Source organism: Rhagoletis zephyria, unplaced genomic scaffold (genome assembly GCF_001687245.7).
Source record: "Rhagoletis zephyria isolate East Lansing unplaced genomic scaffold, Rhagoletis_zephyria_1.1 Rzeph_scaffold_00991, whole genome shotgun sequence".
NCBI lineage: Eukaryota > Metazoa > Arthropoda > Insecta > Diptera > Tephritidae > Rhagoletis > Rhagoletis zephyria.
Window position 1 is genome coordinate 74,731 of NW_016158075.1, and position 13,569 is coordinate 88,299.

Consider the following 13,569-nt stretch of genomic DNA (forward strand, 5'->3'; position numbering starts at 1 on the left):
TTCACTCATTTGCTCCTTGTCACTTACAAAAATATATCAGCAACATATGTATGTACTTTTTTGTGTGCATACATGAACGTAGTATGTACATAAGGGTGGTCCAAAACAAATATTGTCGGAATTTTAATGCTCTCATCTCTTAGGATTGTTCTGTATCGAAAAATAAATATACCCCTATTTTTTCCATTTATTTTATATGGAAAAAAAAAACTTTTCGTAGAAAATCTATTAAAATAGTTTTGTCCGGCTCTCTTCAGACCACTGTGCGGTGTGAGGCACCTCTGAATACTTTTTGATCAGAAAACAAAAAACGATATAGTTTCGATACAGAACGGTCCTAGGGAGTTAGGGAGTATTAAAATTCCAAATTTACTTTCTTTGAACGACCCTAATGTACATATGATTTAAACAAATTGCTTAACCTGTAAGCGTGCAACATTATGAACTACGATCGACATTTCAGCTACAGCTGAGCAGCCCTTTAGCTACTGCTGCTGCTGCTGCTGCTGCGGAGCTCACTTTTTTTAACCTACGCTTGGCTGTTGTCCCGTTGTCCCCATTGTTCATGGCGCGATGACACTGACACCGGAAATGAACACATTTTCCGGCTTCCCTCTAAAGGCGGCGACGAGAACGATGAGGACAATGACGACGACGAGGATGACAACGTCGCGCTTACGTCCACACTTGGGAGCTTCATGCAGCTGAGAAGTACATACATAAATAAATAAAAACCAACAATGAAGAATAAAAAACTAGCAAAAAAAGAGTGCACTGCATTGAAATTAAAAGAAACGAGCACAACGGATAATGTGGCACCAAAACCAATGTGTCAAAAAAAATATATGTAAGTATGTATGTACGCGTATACAAACAAAAAAATTGCATGCATACTTATATGTAAGTTTAACAAGAACTAAATGCACGCTTAAATTTATGTTTTCATATCATACGTTTGTAATTGTTTACGGCTTCATTTAAAAATTCAGTTCAAGTGTTCAGTAAAAAAATAAATTGTTTATGCAAACTAAAAAGGGTACATATTTAATATTTATTATGGAAGTTATGTAGACATGTAGTTTGCGGAAGCCTTCGCTAGCAATGAATATTTTATGGCGTATATTTGTTAAACGCCTGTTTTTGTTCACTGATGATTAAGCTTTTGCATTCATTTAATATAATTTTACTCGTAAAGTTTTACAAATATTATCACTGCAAACAATGGTAGTCTATATACATTGCCTAGGCGCGACTACTAACACCAAGCGCCTAAATGGATGCTATGTACTGCTGCATGTGCAGAAATTTTCTTCATTAAATTGCTGAAATTTTTACACATGCACTTCTCAACTGTCATGTAATAAAGTTTTCTTAAGTTTTATTTTGATGGCACTAGTCTGATGCATCCTCCGGATAATGCTTCCGGAGCAGTGTGCGGACTTTACCACTTTATTGGTAGATTTCTATCCACTTTTTTCTATATTTTAATTTCAACCAAAGACTTAAAATCTACAAATGTTTTCCGGAAAGTGAGAAAAGATATTTAAATAAACGCGGTGCATACATATTTTGTCATGGAATACACCTAGAATAAAAGTGAAAAGTTAACTCTGATCATAACCAATTAAAAAGTGAATATTATATCTTTATCAGCCTGAAATTAATTTTCGTTTGCAATACGTTCATTTGGGTCCCTTCCAGCGTTGCCAATTTTGGTACTTTCGTTCCAAAACCGGTACTCTGAAAATAATTTGGTACGTCACACAGTGCCTCCCTTCCATATAAAATGTGGGCAAAAATAGGATTGTGAACGGATTTGTACGAAAACTTATTTTTTTTTAATAAACTAAAGAGCGCTGAATTAAATAATGCATTTTTGATAGCTTTCGTACTTCCACTGTAAATGCAGTTTGAAGTTGAAAATTTGGGTTCTTGCAGCATTAAGATATGTATGTACATATAGTTCGCTCTATTTAAAAAAGAGAGATGTCAAATAACAGGCTTGGCCTGTAGATGTGCAATAAAGCTTTATTTTTTTTTGCAACGGGTTGCCACCTGTTGCAAATTTTATTAAAATTATTTAATAAATTAAATGAATTAATTATTAAAATACGGGTATCAATTGAAATGGTTTTGAAACCGTTTTACTTCTAAACGATACGTAGAAATGTTGTCACATGTTTAAAAAATCAAATTTAGTTTAATTAAGGGAATAAGGTAACTGAAATATGTATATCAGTATGGACATCAGCCATAAGAAAAATTGGACGCATTCCTGGGTTAATTTAGGAGTCCAGTAATTTAAAAGGAATGTAGTCAGAACAAACACTGATTGGCAATGTACATATTTGTTATAAAATAACAAATACGATGTCGTAAACCTTTGGTTTGACGCAATTATTATTTTAGTTTAACTAAATTTGACCTTACACACAGGTGGCAACCCTCTTCAAAATATTTGCAAGCTGTAACCTTCTTAAACTTTTGACTCACATATGGTGATACCTATGTTTTTCAATTACCTAACTCCCCTAATTCAAATGGAATTATATTTTTTAAACAGGTGGCAACCCTGCTGCATGTAGTTAAGAAATAAACCTTTTTCACACCCATTTCGATTGATACCAATTTTTAATAATTTATTTAACTTACAAAGTAATTTGAATTAAATTTTTTAACAGGTGGCAACTCTAAAAAAGGTAAACCTTTATTTTACCACCACATCTCCTCATAAGACTTCTTTTTTTTCTAGACTTCAGCAGGGATCGAACCCGCGTCATCGATGTGCGAAGTCAGAAGCGTTAACCACTGAGCTACATACATATATACACCCCGTAAGCTTTTGTCGCTAATCCATTTTCTTATTCACCCTACTACTATCAATTGCTGCTGATTCGCCGCTATTTAAGCTTGACAGCGTGGTTGTTATTGTTGATTCCATACATGAAATAGATTCATTGCATAGTTTTTAGGGCAGGCTCATCGCTGGAAAATCATCATATAGAGTAAGGGGTTTCTCGTAAATATGTACGTATGAATGCAGTTTCTTTAGCCGATTATTAAAGCATTTATGCATTCCTCAATTTTTCCCTCAGTCGATTTTGATGACTGTTTTTTTGATTCATTCTTTTTTTGTTATAGAAAATTACTTTTCTTCCCTCAAATTCGTAGGAAAGTGCCACTATTAAAAATGTGTGCCTATTAAAACAATAAAAAAGCCTATTAAAAATCTAAAAAATTAATTACACAAGCACAACCGCGAACTAAGTGCATTTTCACATCGCTAAACACCAAGTAGAATGTAATCCAACATTAAAGCATTTTTTAATTTCATTCTAATTTGCGGAAAAGCTTTTCTCGCACCTCTTCGACTGTTTTCTAATTTTTATTATTTTGCGCTGCTGTGGTAACGTCCCAAAAGTGCACTTTTGTTTATTTATACCAAATTTTGTATATACACTTGCCTACATTACTGACCATTTCTCGTTATTTCGCGACACAATTTCCACAATTTCATGCAAACATTTAGCATAAAAATGCGCTTTCTTGTTGCTCATCATTGCATATTCGCCTTTGGGAAATGTCACACATAGGACCACATGTGGTACATATGTATGTATGTATGTACATATCCGCCATTGTTATACTGCCTCATGAGCACACCGTGATATTTTCTTCATAACCATGTAAATATGCACTTTTCCACAATCCCTGTTTTTTTGTGGTTTTTATTTGCTTCACTTTCTTTGGTTTGCTTGTGCGGCTCGGTTTGCATTGCACTTCTCATAGTGGTTGTGTTAAAATTACAAATATGTACATATGTATGTATGTAAGTTGGAAAAAAATTACATGTGGGCCTGCAGGATAACAAAATGCCACAGGAGTGCCACATATTTTTTTCGTATTTTTTTTTTGCGGTAAACGGTTTTAATCTTATTTCTTTTTAATTTCACCTGAAAATCTTTTTCCAGCGAAAAGTTCTTAAGATTTATGTTTGCTTTAGGCACAGTAGCATGAGTAATTATTTGTTTGCGTACGTTTGTTTACATACATACATGTTTTTTGATACACTTTACGTAGGTATGTATGTAGTTGAATGTATGTGGATTTGTTGCTTGGCAGCATTCAAAGTGTAATCCCATTAACACTTCTGTGGCCATTTGGCCGAGTTTAAAACACTTAGCGATGTGAAGTGTCCTTCGTTGCACTCAGCATATATGTATTTAATTATAAGCGATTACACTACTTTATATAACAAGTATTATGTTTACAGAGCTTAGTTTTATTTCGCCCAGTTTTTTCTTCTTTACTATACATTATAAAGGAAAACAGCCAAAAAAAAAGTCACCTTCGTTTGTAGAATTCTTTGTAAATGCTGAAAGCGCACAAAATCTTTGGTTTAAATTTTACTAGCTTGTAACAGAGAGTGAAATCTACGTAGATATGATGTACACGCACACATGCATGCATACAGTGGCGGGCATACTAATAGGGATGCGACATTTTAAAAAGTGTTTTTCGTTTTTTCTTGTTTCTTAAATGCTTGCTATTTTTTATGAAAGTATAGCTCACTATGAATTTCAAATTATGCACCAAAATAAGGAAAATTCGTCAAAGTTTCATCAAGATTTCAAACTTTTTAATCATAGTTTTTAGAAAAGAAATTTATAGGCAGTTTTGTAGCCCATTACATTTTAGTAGTGCATTTTTTAAGTAGCTAGAACTTGCCGTTGATTTTTGAAATTCTTTTAGCTGAAGGCGTTTGTGGACTTTTACATTATTTGTATAAAGAAGTTGTGTTTATATGAGCAAATCTCACGAGTTGTTACATTTTTCGATAAAAACTTGTTTTTGGGCACACTTTTGTAAGACAATGTATTATCTTCACCTTTGCATAAAGAACAAGATTCCTTGGCGAAATTGTGTTTAAATTGAAACTTAAAAAAGATATACTACAAAAAGACAAAATAATAACCCGTGCTAATATACCCGTTGTTTGTTGTGGATGGAACGTATACGCCCCGCAGTACGTAGTCAGCAAAAATGCCTCAAAGTTTTAAAATTTGAACTTTTGTTTCGCTAATAATCGTCATCTTATAATCAATGTAATTTTTTTCATTTGGTAGCACACTAGTTTTCTTGCTCTAGATTGGTGACATTTTGACTATTTTCGCCGTTAAGTGGTGACATTTTGAAGTATTTTAAACTTTTAAAATGAGGAAATCGTTAAATTTCGAAAATTACAAAATGCCGGCACATTTTGAAACTTCACGGATATGCTGTATTTGATGCCAACTTTCATTACCTCTAATATGAAAATTGTGTCTGAAAACTTCTCAAATTTATTAAAAAAATTAACATTATGATTTTTTCAAGTGATAATGAAAAAATTAAAATATTTCGGTATTTTTTCGCCTAAATAAACGTTTTAAGGCTAAAATTGTCCAAATGCTTGATATGGTTCTGGACCTTCTTTGATTGAAATAATGGCAAAGAGAATGCTTTAGCGTTTCTTCTGCCGAGAGAAGGGAGTGACATTAAAAAACAACTCGGTAGATTTGCTCATATGCGCACTAGTGAAAAAATCTGTTTAAAATTACTGCAACAAAATCAAAATGTTTTCACAAATTTATTTATTGCATTGCGTCTATTCTAAACTCGGCCCATGACTGTTAATTACTCAAAATAAGCAAGCCCTTTTTTAATATTTCAGGGCCCTGTTATCCCATTGTACGCAGCTCAAAATAAAAAAAAATGCGGGTTTTTTCATTTTCTATAATTCTGCGGCTTGGAGAGGGTATCAGCAGGATAATTATAAAAATATAATTTTCGTGTTTAGTTGATTATTATTACTTGATTTTTCTTATAACAAATAAATTATTATTTTATGATTTTTATTTTTTCGTTCAAAGATAATAATTATTATTGAGATTTATTTTTTCTCTTAAGAATAATGATCATTCAAAAAACTCAAAAGCTATACCAGCGAGATTTCCTACGTATACTTTGCAGAGGTAGCGAAACCCTAATAAATGGGGGGATTCAGGTCAAAATTTCAGTATCTGTTCTAAAGCACGTTCATGCTTGTGAGTATGTGCATATGTTAGCTTCTACATATTTATGTACATATGTACGTATGTAGCTATGTGCAGTTAAGTGACCAGCTTTTTAATGTAATTTCTACAAATTTATATGAGCTATTAAGAATTATTATTTATTTTTTTGTAGATGTGTGTCAGTGTGCTACTGTGAGTAATAAACCGATTACAGATGTTGTGCGGTTAAAATTCTAGCTTAGCGTCAGCTTGTAATATTCCTATAGGCCCATAGCGTATTTGTATTTTGGCGACACACATCATAATCGTAGTAAATGTAATAATTTAAAAATTTTAATTTCATGCATCCAACTCAAAGAATCACCAGCACTCATCCGCAGATATGAGCAACATGTGAGAAATTCATTATTTCACTTAAGCATTCATGCAAACAAACAAACAAACGTAAAATTGCTCTTTTTTGTGCACACTTCCTGCATCCAAGTGTAAATTCTGCAGACATGTGTGTGAATACGTTTGCTTACAATATATACTTAATTTTCTACCGGCACGGATTGAGGTGACGATTAAATGCATTTTAATTTAAAATGTAATTAAGTTCCTACCGCCGCAGATGTCTTTCACCGTCAAGGGAGAAGTGAAAATATACATATCTACCTGTGCGCAGCGCACGATACACAAAAGCATGTATGTACATTAGGGCGGGTCGATATTTTTTACTGTACACAGAATTTATTATTGAACTTATCTTTTTCTTAAAATTTCCACCAGAGGGCGGAACAGTGAAAATTCTCACATTTTCTTACGTGTTAAAATAAATCCAAAAAAAAAATTATGTTTTACTTTCCCTTGAAAACATTTTTGTAATGCAATTGAAAGGTAAGAGAAAATACATGCATATTTATGTATGTACACATGTATAAAAAAATTAAATTTTTTAAACATTTCCATATGAATTAAATTTTGTATTCAATTGATCACAGTCTCTCACAAAATTGTGTGCACTGTAATTATTTAATTATTCGCAATCGTTTTTTTTTGTTACAATTTTTTTGTTTGTCCTTTATTAAAATATGACTTGGTGGTTGGTTAAAACGCCATATAAATTTGAATTTCAAATTTTGTACAAAATTTAGAAGAGTTTACAAAATTGTATTAAAAATTCAAATTTTTTAAAAAGAATTAAAAAAAAAACACTTCAAGTATACAGTTTTAGAGCTCATTCAACTTTAGTATAATAATGTGCAAGTTTTAAAAAGTCGAAAAAATCTCCCATAAAAATTGGATCACCCTCATGTACATACATACATATATGCAGGCATATATAATTTTTTTCTACACTTTTCATACAAATTGGTTTACTAGATTATATCAAAACAGCGCCCGTTTATATCTACATACATATACATATCTGTATGTATGTAAGTAAGTGAGTACTTATTTGGAGGATCAAGAACATAATAAAAAATACACACATATGTATGCACTTAGATATTTACCGGTATATGTATATATATGTATGTATGCGGTCGGAAAACTGTCATCATCATCGTCAGCATCAAAGCCGTCATTGTCGATGCAACAGCAGAAAAGCAACATTAACTGCAGCCGCCTGCCTCAATTTTGCATGAAAGCAATTTACTGCCGTCAGCTTTCTCTTACCGCTAGCGCATTTTTTTTTTTGTTTGTCCATTCAGTGCATCATTTTTCTTTGTAAATATGCCATAGCTTACTTTTTATGCTGCGCATACACTCCTTTTCAAGCAATTCATTCTCATTCTCGGCTACCTTGTCTGCAGGTAGCATTTTTAAGCGCTTTCTTTTCATTTTTAATCGCCATAAATCATCATGGGCAACATTTTCAAAATTAAATGAAGGCATTCAACAGCGACTCGCATACTTGTGGACTTCTAAATACATTCATACTTATGTATGTTCATATGTACATACATCTATGTATATATGTACGACTACAATCCTGTGAAATCACACATGCAACTATGTAAGTATGTAAGTACATAGATATGTTTATGCATATAAATGCCTCCTGTAAGCAATAGTAGGTTGTTTTGTTTGTTCACAGTTCTCTTTTGCTGTCCATAATTCGTTTACATTTACGTGAAAAGTATGTATGTGTGTAGTTCATACTTGGCACCACGCTCGGGTAAGCGGATAAAGTGCCGCTTTGGGATGTGCCGTACTGCGCTCGCGTGGGAATAAAGTGGCATACTAGTGAATTTGTAAGCACACATACCTTACCGTATTACTTACTTAATTCAAAGCCGTCATTTAGACTTACATACATACATGTACGTAGGAGTGTAGTACATTTTAGTCCCTTTTTTTGCTATTTATGATCCTATACAGCCCTCGTTTTTTACTAAATAATATCTGGTTTGTATCCTTGTTGTAGGTCAGGAATACATCTCTTAAAAAAAAACCTACATGAGTAACTACGTGGAAATGACGCTTACGACAATCTTTTATCTAGGCGACGATCGTAAGGAGTTTAATTCCTTCTATTTCAAATTCATTTACTATATTACTTCCTCCACTTTACTGTGCAATAGTTAGTGCAGGGGCAAAGTAAAAACATTTAGGTAGCTCTCTAGTACTAAATATAGATTCTTAAGTGCATCTTTAGATTGTTTAATAAGTGCATACCACACGACACACATTATTCAAATTTTCAATTGTAAGCTAATACTTAAAAGTTGGCGTATTACAAAAACAACAACAAACCAGGGCAACAGTTCCTTTTCCAGAGCTTGGGTGCAAATGACAGCACAACGCATTGTAATCAGCAAAAACTGCGAGAGATGATTTGTAAAGGAATCATTGAAGTGAGAATGAAAACATGAACATACATACATATGTAAGTGTGTACATTAGGGCGGGTCAATTTTTTTTTATATAATTAATATTAATAATTAATATATATATATAATTCTAAGCTAATTTTCCGAAGAAACCATGGGCCTTAAATAAATTTGGAGTTTACCAAATTGCGAAAATGTTCACTGTTGCGCCCTCTAGTGGAAATTTTAAGAAAATATAAGTACAGAAATGAATTCCTCATACCAAACAAACCTTATAGCATATTTTTGTATGTACAAAGTTTAAGGACTTCTTTACGACACTACAGCAAAATGCTAAGAAAACTATTTTCGTTATTTGGCAAACTCAAAATTGATTTCATACCCATGGTATCTTCAGTAAATTTTCTTAGAATCGCACATAGAATCGTTCTGTGTAATACGCGCATAGTCGAAAAAATCTCCCACACAAATTAACCCGCCCTAATGTACATATGTATTTATGTATATTTAACCATTCGTATGCCCGCCAGTGCAAGTTGCATGAGCGGCAAAGCGTTAAAAATGGCTGTCATAAATTAATGAGAAAGCACGCGAACAGACAACCAAATAAACTCATATCGCTCAGTCATACGCTTCCACCCGTCACCCGTCCTGCGCATACAAACAAGCAAACAATAATCGTAACACACACACACACACACACAAAGAGCGACAGACGTACATACATAAATAACTGAAGGAGAGTAAAAATTGAATTGAAATTTCAGAATTGCATCATTACTCATTTACAGATGCCACCGCATCGACTGAAGTTATTTCCGTTGCCCGCTCTCTCTTAGTTCAATCCGCATACCAACAAACTTTCACAATTCAAATTGTTTTGCTGTCACAGGACATCAATCGCTTCATAACGCAATGCTATTTGCAGCAAGTGCAGCGTTTGTATTACATCAAAGTATGTACACATGTATGTGCGTGTATACTTTAGTGCAGCAAGTCGTCCGCGGCTCATTGAATTGTTCATAATGGTTGCTCATACGCCACGTAAATCAATTTTCAAGTGCCACAGCGAACTCCTCCTTTTTTGTGTGTAAGCAGGCCCATTCAATTGTACGTCAATACAAATGGCAACTGAGAGCTGAAGTCAAATCAAATTTTAAAATTAAAAAAAAAAAGTTCCTTTCCAATGAACTTGTGATTTGTCATTTAATTGAAAGCTGCGACTTGGCTTTAGTGTTGACCGAATGGAGCTCGCAAGTACTTTTCAATGCAAGGAAGCGAAATTAATTTAGCGGAAGTACAAAATTTCACTTGAAAAATTGTTTATGAGTGTGCTATGATTTTCCTTTAACCTGGCTAATATGTTTGTATGTATGTACGTAAGAGGGGCGGCTGATAAGCTCGCGACTTAAGTTACTTAATGCATGAAAAGTATGGTTTTCGATTTTAATAATTATTTTTTTTTTTTTTTTAATATGTAATCTCCCTCAATAGACACAGACCTTTCACATCGTGAATATGATGCTTTTATACCTCTGCAAAAATTTTAATGAAAATTTGAATTCTCTTTAAAATGCTTTTCCACAACCCCGTTTAACTGACTGTTTTGGTCTTCGTAATTTTTTTTTTTTTTATTTAAAGAAGGAAAATTTCGCGGGACCTGAAAGCGCTGGATACTGTATAGTGGGTGGTGAATTTCTTCGATTACCTTGGCAAGATGCCAAAACTGCATACTGGTAGTTGGGTTAAACTATTAAGAAATGTATTTATTTAAGAATGGTATTCTTACGAGCGGAAATCCACTCGCACTCGACAGAGTGGACAAGGATTCTGGAGTGGCCAAACATCACACAAGCCTCCAGCAAAACAAATGGGCCCACATGGCGTTAGAACAGCAAAATTGAGTTCATGTAACTTTTTACACAGGTGGCAACCTTATTCAAAAAACCTAAATAAATATTCCAAATATTACACCTAAATCCGTCCAACTGTTCTGAGTGAAGAGAAAATAAAATATTGTGTTACATATTTAACTGACGATTTTATTTTCTAAACACATGGCAACACTCCTAAATACAGTTCAGAAATGAATCCTTTTCAAACCCATTTCAATTAATACTCATCTTTTAATAAACGTAACTTGTTAAAAATTTTAAATTTAACTTTTTCCTCCTCTCATACCACAAAAAAAAAATTATAAATGTTCAAACTAAAGATTTCTTAACACTCAGTATTCTAAACCGCAGTATTTTCAATACTCGAGGTCATGGACTCCGTGGTAGAAAATAGGTGGAGATGCAGAAGTTTCATATTTATACTGTTAGGCAAGCTAATTTGAAGGCATTGGCCAGCCTTTTAACTAATTCGAAACAACTTCAACAATGCAAGTCTATGTTGGTAAGAATAACAAACTGGTTTTACTGTGGGGTTCAGGTCACTTGGTAGTTATGAGACCTTTGACTATTTGGCTAAATAGGGCTCAAACTAGGTAATCGTTAGTTCGTAACCAGTCATAGCGTTCCGACAATCGGCCATGCAAGCCACCCTTAGAAACTGGATGAATATTTCGCTCACCAATGACTTGGAGGATTCGAATGGCTGCAAGAGGACAAACCTCTGGTGACCCTCAATCTCAAAAGGTCTAGCTGGGTAATTGCTTTCAATGAGTAGATGAGACTGCAACGAATATAGCACAAACACCCGAAAGAGATCGGAAACCAGGACAACTTTATTTTCCCTTCCTGCCTTTAAAATAATGAAACGTCGAAAGATTTTTTGTGTTTTTACTCCGTCTTTGCAAGAATTTGGTATGTGGCTATGGCAGCGATGCGTTGTTCTGATTTTTTCATGAAACAGATTGAACGAACACACGAAAACAGTACAATAAACAGAATGTAGTCTGTAGTCTAATAATTAATAGACAAATTCGCTGCCGTAAAACGATAACTTCTAAAGCCAAGTGTTGACGTTCTGTTTCCTTCAGGTTGGCAGGTAAACTTCAAACAATCATTGAGCTTGCTAATCTCTTAAGTACAAAATTATTTCTGTTAAGAATCACCAAGAACATTTAAAAGTATTTTGCCTTTAGAGACTTCACAAACCTTCGATTAAAATTTAAGTTAGTCCCACAGTAATGTATAATCTTCAAATGTGCACGCCTTTTCTAAAATCACTTGGTCCTTGCATACTAAGTAGGAAGATAGCAGCGAGAAATTAACAGAAACCTACATTTATTTTCACTAATTACCAATTACCAGCCAGAGTTTAACTAATTTTATTGCAGTGTTAAACTACATACCTTGGCATTCTAGTTATTTGGTTCTGTGTCCAAAATTGCCACTTTCAGCTGACAATTGAATTTTCATATAATTCCAAAAACAGCGATCCAGAACAATGCATGTATGTACATACAACTGCAGCAAGGCCAAGCTAAAGCATGCAACGTGTGGCATTATAAACAGCAGCTCACCACGCTTCCTATAGCTTAGCCACTGCTACATATGTAGCTGTTGTTTTTGTTGTTGCTTAGTAGTTATTGCATCGCTTTTCCACTTTCAACTCCTAACTATTAGCTATTGCGTATACGAGCCGATTAACACGATGCCACCACGACAATGGAAACGTGACAATCATATAAATCACTAGATTGACATTTGTCGCCGGCGAACACACACTAAACTTCCACCTGCGTAGCGATGGTGGCAACAATAGCAACAACAACAACAGCAACATCAAATTTTGTACAGTTACGACAAACGACATTTTGAACTGCCGTTAGCATTTGCAGCAACCTCGGACAATGAAGCAACAGGGCAATAGAAGCAAACTACCCCATGTTATTGACCCATTATAGACTTCCAACCAGACACTCAGTGGCAAAGTCAGTCAGTCAGTCAAATTGTCAACTATTTAGTAAACGTTTACTGAAACTGGTATTTAACTTAATGCTTTTGCGCAACCTCTGCTTTGCTGTGTGGAGCTCTGGCTGTCTACTGCGAAATCCTGCGATTTTCGGTAGGATTAAATAAGTAATACTTACGTTCGGTCTTTGAAGCTGATATTAATGAACATACGCATGATGGCACAAGCATGCACATGCACATACGTAAATAAATACAAATGTATATTCACGAGATTCATTCTCATTTGATTTCGCTCTTTTTGCTGCCTATATTCGTATTAGGGATATTATGGAGTCGTCGGGGTCGGAATCGGGGTACAAGCAAGATGTGTGGAGACGAATTCCTAAGGCTATTTTGATGTGGATGTCCACGTGATTAAAAATTGAGTTTAGTTAAATTATACACAAGTTATATGAAATTCAAAATATGAGTGCCAAATGAAACTTTGTGTAAATATTTATATGTACATACATATGTATATATGATGAATAAATTATATATCGGCCATTCCATACCAAATAGGAAAACGACATAAATTTTAAAATGCCCTAATTATCTCTACTTTAGTAGTAACCTCCTTTCAAATTACTACATTTCATAAATCTGTTGAAAAATATTAAACAAGTAGAAAGAAGCTGTAATTTCTGTCTTTGGAAATTTTTACTTTGTACATAATTACTTTACATTAGTTAATATGTAGGACCTGTCCCACCAGTCAAAACTTTATATATTTTTTTTTATTATTCCTATATCAGCCTTACTTTTATTGCAAACGAAAGCGTATAGTTAATA